Source organism: Mytilus californianus, unplaced genomic scaffold (genome assembly GCF_021869535.1).
Source record: "Mytilus californianus isolate M0D057914Y unplaced genomic scaffold, xbMytCali1.0.p SCAF_2, whole genome shotgun sequence".
Classification (NCBI taxonomy): Eukaryota; Metazoa; Mollusca; class Bivalvia; order Mytilida; family Mytilidae; genus Mytilus; species Mytilus californianus.
In genome coordinates, this window is record NW_026262668.1 from 95,741,842 (window position 1) to 95,751,437 (window position 9,596).

Here is a 9,596-nt window from a genome sequence, read left to right on the forward strand (position 1 = left end):
AGTACAAGGCAAACTGGGGATTTCAAAATTCATCCAACCACAAATGTAAAAAGTAAAATAACAAAATTACCGAACTCAAAAAATTCAAAACGGAAAGTCCCTTATCAAATGGCAAAATCAAAAGCTCACGAATGAAAAACAACTGTCATATTCCTGTCTTGTTACAGGCATTTCCTCATGTAGAAAATGGTGGATTAAACCTGGTTTTATAGCTAACTAAACCTCTCACTTGTATGCCAGTCGCATATAATTCATGTAAACAACCTTTGCAAACTATTCAACATTCAATGTAAACAATCTTTGGGAACTATTCAACATTCAATGTAAACAATCTTTGGGAACTATTCAACATTCAATGTAAACAATCTTTGAGAACTATTCAACATTCAATGTAAACAATCTTTGGGAACTATTCAACATTCAATGTAAACAATCTTTGGGAACTATTCAACATTCAATGTAAACAATCTTTGGGAACTATTCAACATTCAATGTAAACAATCTTTGGGGACTATTCAACATTCAATGTAAACAATCTTTGAGAACTATTCAACATTCAATGTAAACAATCTTTGGGAACTATTCAACATTCAATGTAAACAATCTTTGGGAACTATTCAACATTCAATGTAAACAATCTTTGGGAACTATTCAACATTCAATGTAAACAATCTTTGAGAACTATTCAACATTCAAGGTAAACAATCTTTGGAAACTATTCAACATTCAATGTAAACAATCTTTGGGAACTATTCAACATTCAATGTAAACAATCTTTGGGAACTATTCAGCACAAAACTTACTGAATCAGTGGAATCAAACATATAATCAAACAAATGCTTTAATACAACCATAGATTACCTGGATAAATAAAACACTCAAAAGACTACCTACCATTAAAAATAAACTATACAAGACGTCCGGTCTGTGTTTTTGTTAGATGTTTTTCTGCGTTATATCGATCTGATGAGTAAAGCCCTTTTCAACTGATTTTAATAGTTTTTTCTTATGTTATGCTGTTGCACCGCTATCCAAGGTAAGGGGAGGGTTGAGCGCTCACACACACCTGCCACATTCTTTACGTGCCTATTCAAAGTCAGGAGCTTGTAGTTCTGTGGTTGTCGTTGGTTTATGTCTGTCCATAATCGCTTACATCCACTTCATTTGAACTTTGGTGGATAGTTATCTCATTGGCAATCATACCACATCTCCTTATTTTTATAAAGAAGAGAAAGGATAAAAGTTTCACTGATAGATATATGAAACTTAAATCACAAGTACAAAAATAACAACAGTTGCATACTGGAAATACATCTAGAAATAAATATGTGACTTACACATTAACAAACCAGAATCTTATTCAGGTCTAACACCACAATTAATGACCCCTATTTCCGTTGTCCCATAGTTCCCTTTAATTATAGTGTATTTTTTGTGAATTTATTTTTTCCCTAAAGAGCCTTTTTCAACTGATTTTTATAGTTTGTTCGTATGTTGTACTGTTACACCACTGTCCCAGATTAGGGGGAGGATTGAACGCTCACAAACATGTTTAACCCAGTCACATTCTTTATGTGTTGTCCCAAGTCAGGAGCCTGTAGTTCAGTGGTTGTCGTTGGTTCATGTCTGTCATATTTGTTTATCGTAAATTGTTTTTGTTATAAATTAGGCCGTTAGTTTCTCAATTGAATTGTTTCATATTTTTCATGTCGGGGCCTTTTATTGCCGACTATACGGTATGGATTTTTCTCATTGTTGAAGGCCGTACGGTTGCCTATGATTGCTTACATCCCCTTCATTTTAACTTTGGTGGATAGTTGTCTCATTGGCAATCATACCACATCTCCTTATTTTTATATAAAGTCATCGGCCCAGATAATATCAGTGGACATATCGTAAAAGAAATGCAAGAACAGATAGCACCAATCCTAACAATCATATTAAAAAATCAACCAAAACTGGACAGACACGACAGGATTGGAAGCATACTAATGTTGCACCAGTCTTCAAAATGGACAATTTCATTGACTTGCATATGCTGCAAGTGAATGGCACATATTGTTATAAAAACGATTGTTAACCATCTTGAGAATAATAGCCTCTTGTATATTCAACATGGCTATAGACGGTCACGACCATGCGAAACACAACTTCTATATTTTATTCAAGAACTATCAGCTGCAAACAACAATAGCACATTATAATGGACTTTAGTAAAGCATTCGATAAGGTTCCACATCACAGACTTTAATATAAATAAAGCTGTTATGGCATTTCTGGACTTACAGTAAATTGGATCTCCCCATTCCTTTTAAAACGCAAACAAACAGTTGTCATGGATGGAAAGTCATCAAACACTGTCCCAGTCACATCAGTGGTGCCTCAAGGTATGCTACTGTCTTAGAACCGGTCGTATATTTAGTCTAAATAAAGGACCTTCCATACTACCTTAATCATAGCAAACTTAGACTATTTGCAGACAACAGTATAATTATACATAGTCTGATCAGATTCCAAAGTGATTGCAACAAACTTCAGGCTGTTCTTGATGCAGTATCAAAGTAGGAACATGACTGGTTGGTGGCTTTTCATCCCGAGAAATGCACAGTCTGTGGCGCAGAAAAAAAAAACAAACAAGAGAATCTGAATCATCTGCTAAATACCTTGGTATCACACTTCAATCAAATATAAAATAAGACAACATATAAATGATATAACACCTAAATGTAACAAAACTCTTGGTTTTCTAAAACGAAACCTCAAAACATAAAACCATCCTACCAAGAGCCAGCCATACCGAACACTTATCCGCTATAAACGCAGTCTAGCTCAGTCTGGGGACCAATAACCGCAGAATCAATATCAAATTATAAATATTTAACTGGTCCATTAACGAGCAGCTAGGTATGTCTATAGTAGGTACAGGTATCATAATACGAGTAGTGTATCTGACATGCTGAACATTCTAAATAGTCACCACTATCAGTCCGTCGACTGCGCACTAGACTTGTGATGATGTATAATATCTCACGTCATCTAGTCGCGATTCCATCAGACACCATTCTTATTATTTAAATGAGTGATAAAACAAACTTTTATAATAATGTTTTAAAATATCAACAATCCAACCGAAAAAAAATAATTAAATAGATAACACATCTTACAATTTAACTTAAAATAAATTGACGAACAAATCTGTGGACTTTAATTATAAATAAAGAATTACAATGACAAGGGAGGATTTTGTTTGCAACAATTCTTTATTTTGCATGCATAACAACATAAAAGCTCAATAAACAATTAGGCAACGCCAAATTAATACCACGTTCGTCGGATTCCCAGCATGTTCTGAAAGGTCGACGAGAAAAAAAGTACTTTTTTTAAAAACCCGCGTCCATAACGGAGCCGCTCGCATCCGTGTCTAAATTTATATAACTAAAATTTTAATCAGTTGTGCGTTTGAAATTAATATCTTACAAACTAACCCGAATAATGTCAGTCGCTATATTCCGCCGATCTCCGACTAATCTCCGATTGCTACATTGCCTCGATAGGCCATAGGCCATTAGAGGGCGCAGAATTATTCGAGTTAATTACAAACACGGAAATTGACATCAATAACGATCTAGATCTGACATTCACAACGTTTATTATGGCCAAATATGATATGATATATATTCTAAACGTATGACATGAGTGGAATATTTATAGTAACAGTGGAAACGCAGGCAAAGACCTTACTGCCAAACACAGCAGTGGACTGTGTTTTGGACATTTCTTTTACCGATTTGTTTGAAGTGCTACTTGCACCGCCACCGAAAGACCCAAATTATGACAATATAACATGCTTAGAATGAAAGAAAATCCCGAAAAGGTGTAACATACAATGAAAGGGCACGCAATGAAACTATATTTTTTACTCTTTTTTTATCTTTTAGAATAAAAGGATTTTTCCTTGAATCTTTCATTTATTTTTGCTAGTATCAATACAAAGTTATAAAGCATAGAATTTGACAAGAAAGTTTTTGTGGTAATTGAATATAATACATCAATCAAACTTTACAATTTACAAAATCTTCTAAAAATAAGAATTTGTATGATTGTCAATGAGACAAACTTTCCACCAGAGACCACATTTGTTGAGGTTTGCAATTAAATTCTTCGTCAAAGCAATTAATAAGAAGTAATACCATCATTGTTTTTCTCCTATTAGTCTTTGCTAAATTGGCATTTTTCCGAAACAAAAAGTGCAGAATTTATCTGTGTTTCAAATAAAGAATTATTTGAAATGAGTAAAGTTTTATCCTGTCCAGTACTACAATGAAAATTTCAGATAATATTTCATTGCATATAATATAATAACCAACACCGGAAGTAAACCAATCAAATATCACCCCTTTTTTGTCTCGCCTTGACGGAGTCAAAAAGCTAGACATAGGCATTTTGTTTCATGCGGCGGCGATGTCAACAATGTATAATTAATTTATGATTAGGTCAGTTTATGGAGAAGTTCAGAACCACTAGGGGTAAGTCAATGATATTTAATATGCAGTTGTATAAGCACTGGAATATCTCATGTCCATAGAGGTTATTTGAAGGACAGCCCTTTATCAATACACAAATATGTATAGTTGTACAAATGTATATAAAAGCTTTATACATGCATATACTAGTATGCTTTGCATACGTTTATTTGAAACAGCATACCATTCTATCTGTGTCTGTCTCAAGTCTGGAGCCTGTACACAGTTCACTGGTTGTCACTGGTTCATGCCTGTCAAAGTTGTTTTTCGTAAATTGTTTTGTTATGAATTAGGTCGTTAATTTTGTCAATTGATTTGTTTAATAATTTTCATGTCAGGGCCTTTTATAGCCAAATAAACAGTATGGGTTGAAGGCTGAACGGTTGCCTATAATTGCATACATCCACTTCATTTGAACTTTGGTCGATAGTTGTCTCATTGGCAATCATACCACATCTCCTTATTTTATAATACATCAATTATAACTTACATCGAACATGGATGTCTGCATGTTTAAAGCTGTTGCACTTTTTCATGTTTAGAAGGATATTTATTTGAGCAGACTATACAAAGTTGTAGGTTTTGCTACTAGTTAACCTTTTTTGTACAAGTAATGTTCTGAAAAGTTCAACAGGGTGTTGGAAAACAAATTGAGAAGCAAAGTAGGGTAATATAAGAACTAGGATATGAGATAAACAAAAACATGAAGCTCTAAAACTGTGTAAATTTCTGATCGCTCGCTTGCATAAAGTGCTTTTCTTAGATTTTATTTTTTTAATATTTCAAAAATAATATAGCTCGCTAGTAAAAATTTCTTTCGCCTGCCAAAAATAAAATTTCAGAAAAAAAGAACAAATAAAAAAGTTTCGCTCGCTCGCTACAGGAACAGGAAATAGACCGAAGGACTAGAAATTAATTTGGTGTGGCCTTAGGGGTAAAAGTATTAACAAAAATACCGAGCTCCAAGGTAAAAAATAAAAAAAAGGGGAAGTCCATAAAATCTGACAATATCAAACGTTAGACTGAAACCAGCGGAACTATTGGAAAACAACTGTCATATCCCTGACTTGGTACAGGCCTTATCCGAAAAAAATATTGTGGGTTAAACCTTGTTTTATAGCTAGCTGAACCTCCAACTTGTATGCGAAACAGTTTGTTAGCTATCAAAAATGTTTGAACTTATCATATAGATATATTTCAATTTGATCCGCATAATTTATTTCAAGCATAATCATAAGTCATACAGGAAATGACTTATATCATGTTTAAATATTCTTTTTGGTACTCATCTATTTAGTAACCGAGAAATCGAAGTTAAATAAAAATCTGCTACTAATTTTACCAAAAAATCTTCTGAAATCCACAGAGTCAAATAGTAAATAATCATGTTACTACCACAGCTCAGCCTGAGGCCCCCTCATTTGAAGGTCCCCACTATGTATTGGTTACCTAAACTACACAAAACACCCGTACAATATCATTTCATCACGGCTCTAGTAAGTGTTCTACTACAAATCTTTTAATGCTTTTAACGAGTTCCTTAACTACTATTAATAACTTTTGTAATAAAACATACGAAAATAGTGGAATAAACTATTTTTGAAGTCTTAATAATTCTTTGGATGTTTTAGATAAATTACGTGCTTTTGATTCGGTTGACAGTTTAGACTTTTCCACTCTTTATACTACACTTCCACACAATCTTATTAAACTATTTAAATAAATGGTCGTTTGATAAATCTGATTGCAAATTCATTTGCTGCAACTCATATAAAACCTTTTTCTCTAATGAGAAAGGTAAATATGCTAGAAAAACTTACTTGAGGTGTGATGATATGATTAAAGCTGTAAATTTTATATAGGTTTCGGCAATAAAGTTTATCGACAGATTGTGGGTATTCCTACGGGCACCATTTTTGTCCCTTCAATGGCTGACAATGATAATTAATATTACAACTCGTTCGCTATGCCCGTGACAACTGTCATATTCCTGACTGGGTACAGGCATTTCCTTATGTAGAAAATGGTGGATAAAACCTGGTTTTATAGCTAGCCAAACCTCTCACTTGTATGGCAGTCGCATAGAATTCCATTATATTGACAACAATGTGTGAGCAAAACAAACAGACATAATAGGTAAAAATGTCTAAAAATGGGGAACAGCAGTCAACATAATAATCTTAATCACTATAAAGACAAATAACTATTACAACAAAGAAAAACAAATATGGCATATAGTCACTCTACAGACAAAATACATGAGCAAAAATGAAAGACAAGAACATAAAAATAACCATAGCTCAATAACATCGCGGCGGGATGTACAAATACCAAGCCACGCCAAAAGTATATTACAAAAATGGACTAAACAGTAAAGGTCAAAAATATACAAAGACAAATGAAAAGAACACTATAACACGTTACTAAGATGATAAAGAACGTCAGTACCTAGAAAATATACTTCAAGACCATCATGTATTATTTGTGAAGTTGATATGGAATATTTATCAATAAGGTCTTTGTATCTTCCGATGAACTTTTTTTTTTAGAAAAAGGAGGAGACGTTCTTTGACATAACCCTGGTTCATAAACTTTCTGCTCAGACACTGGTGACGTTTTACAAAGTCTGAGTAGCAGCTGCAAGCTCTTGAATACCGAATGAGTTGGGAAATGTTTATCCCATACGCAGGTGAATTGCTGCTAAGGTGGGGGGAATTTATAATTTAGAAATTAAAATCGTCTCGTTTGTCATAGATTCTGGTACTAAGATGACTGCTTATGTCAAATTCGAGGTATAAGTCCAACAATGAGGCGGAGGAAGCCATGTCTGTTGTTTTTTTATTTCTAGTTTAAGAGGATAAATTAATGGAACCCAATCAGAAAAGTTTGGATTGTTAGTGGAAAGAACATCATCAATATATCTGAATGTAAAATTAAATGATTTGACTTCTTTGATCTTTTTGTTTTTGATGAGTGTCTGAAGGAACTCCGACTCATATGAAAATAAGAAGAGGTTGACAAGGAGAGGTGCACAGTTAGTTCCCACAGGAAAGCCGACAATTTGTTGAAAAAGTCTACCTCCAAATTCAACAAATATGTTGTCAATAAGAAACTCCAGCATACTAATAACTTGTTCATCTGTGTAGCATGTTTTATCTTTTTGTTCACTTTTAACAAAATATGCCGTATAGTATCCCAAAGCAATAAATTTATAGCGTATGCTATCATTTTTATATTGAAAAGTATTGTGAATTATTTCTTTTAGATGATTTTTCAATTTCACATGGGGAATGGTGGTATACAGGGTTGAAAAATAAAAAGTTTTGATAGAATAAATGTCAGAGAAAGTTGGAGATTTAAAATTATTCAGAAGTTCTGTAGAGTTTTTTTTAGAATCCACATATGGTTAATACCACTACGCGTGTAAACATTTTCACACTATTTCTGAAGACCACTTTTCACTGCGGACAGATTTTTTGTCAACCTAATGGACAGTTTCTTTGTAGAACATGCAGATGAGCCGGCAATATACCGTTGTTTGAACAGAATTTTGTGACGCTTAGGTATCCAAAACTAATAAGGTAAGTCCTCAGATTTGCTGTTCAATGTAATGTTCATCGAAGCCATGAAGGACTTATGATTCGCGAAAATCTCATCCTTGTCAAAATCTGTTTTTGTATGTGGGATTATCTGAGTGCTCATTTATACCTAACTATTTTACAAGACACTAGTAGTAGTACAATTTACATACAAAAACAACATTATTTGAAGCTTTGTCCGCTGGAACAACAACATATTTATCGTGAAGAGATGATAGACATTTCACAGCTTCTTTGTCTCTGAAAACGGACTTTGGTCGATCATTCACACAGTTTTTCAATTTATGAATTCGACGTTTTATCAGAGACCTGATTGTTTTGACTTATTCTGACAAAGTGTTCAGTTCAACTTCTTCTCGTTTTGCCCATGCTCTGGTGTAGTTCTCAATGGAATCCATAATTATTTTAAAGTTATGGTGTCAATTGATGTGCTGGGGTTTTCTGAACTTAGGACCATGAGATATAACCATTCGGAGATGTTCATGTAGAATACATGTTTAGATCCCTAGTAATAACATGGCCAAAGGGGCTGTAAATATAAGGCGAGTGGGAATAATCACATGTCAAAGGTTTTTTTTTATGTATTCTTGTAAATCAAGGAACTGTAATGCTTGCTTATAGTTGAATACTTTAGGTGCAATGGTTTTAGTGTAACTGTAGGGTACAATAGGATCAAACTGATTTTGAAAATAAAGTGTAATTTTAGATGTTACCTCTTTGTGATGAAGAACGTTGCTGCTATTGATAGCATCAATTCTATACCATCGATCGTATTTTGTTTTTCATTTAAATGCAACGTTTCATAAATAAAATCGTATGCTTGCATCGAATTTTCCAATTTAAGTAAAAATCTAGACCCATCATTTACAATTTAGGCAAACGTAATGCAATACAACATTTATTCGCAAACCATGCAGGATGATAACATGTTCAAATGCAATATACATAAACCTGGCTTTGTACCAGTACAACTAGAATTAAAAGGTAAATGAAAAGTATATTTAAAAAAGCAAATCAAATTAAAAGTGTATGCAAGTATCTAAAATTATATCTGATCTACAAAAATTGCACATTGTTTGTAAAGTGAAAAAGCAAGTCTGCAAACCTTTCGAAATTACAACTCGATTTTTTTAATTTTGTTAAAAAATACTACCCAAACAAAGACAGTTAAAAATCAGAATGAGGCCACATGTTCTGTATAAGTAATCCCTCCCAAAAAAGAAGGGAAAATAACGAGTAAAGACTTCACAAAGTATTTGTGTGATTAGAATGGGTATTGAATCAAAACAAGTAGGTTTTATCACCAAGGAAAGAGATGACAATATAAATAAGAAGATGTGGTATGAGTGCCAATGAGACTACTCTCCATACAAGTCACAATATATAAAAAGTTAACAGTTATAGGTCAAAGTACGGCCTTCAACACGGATCCTTGGCTCACACCGAACCGCAAGCTATAAAGGGCCCCAACATG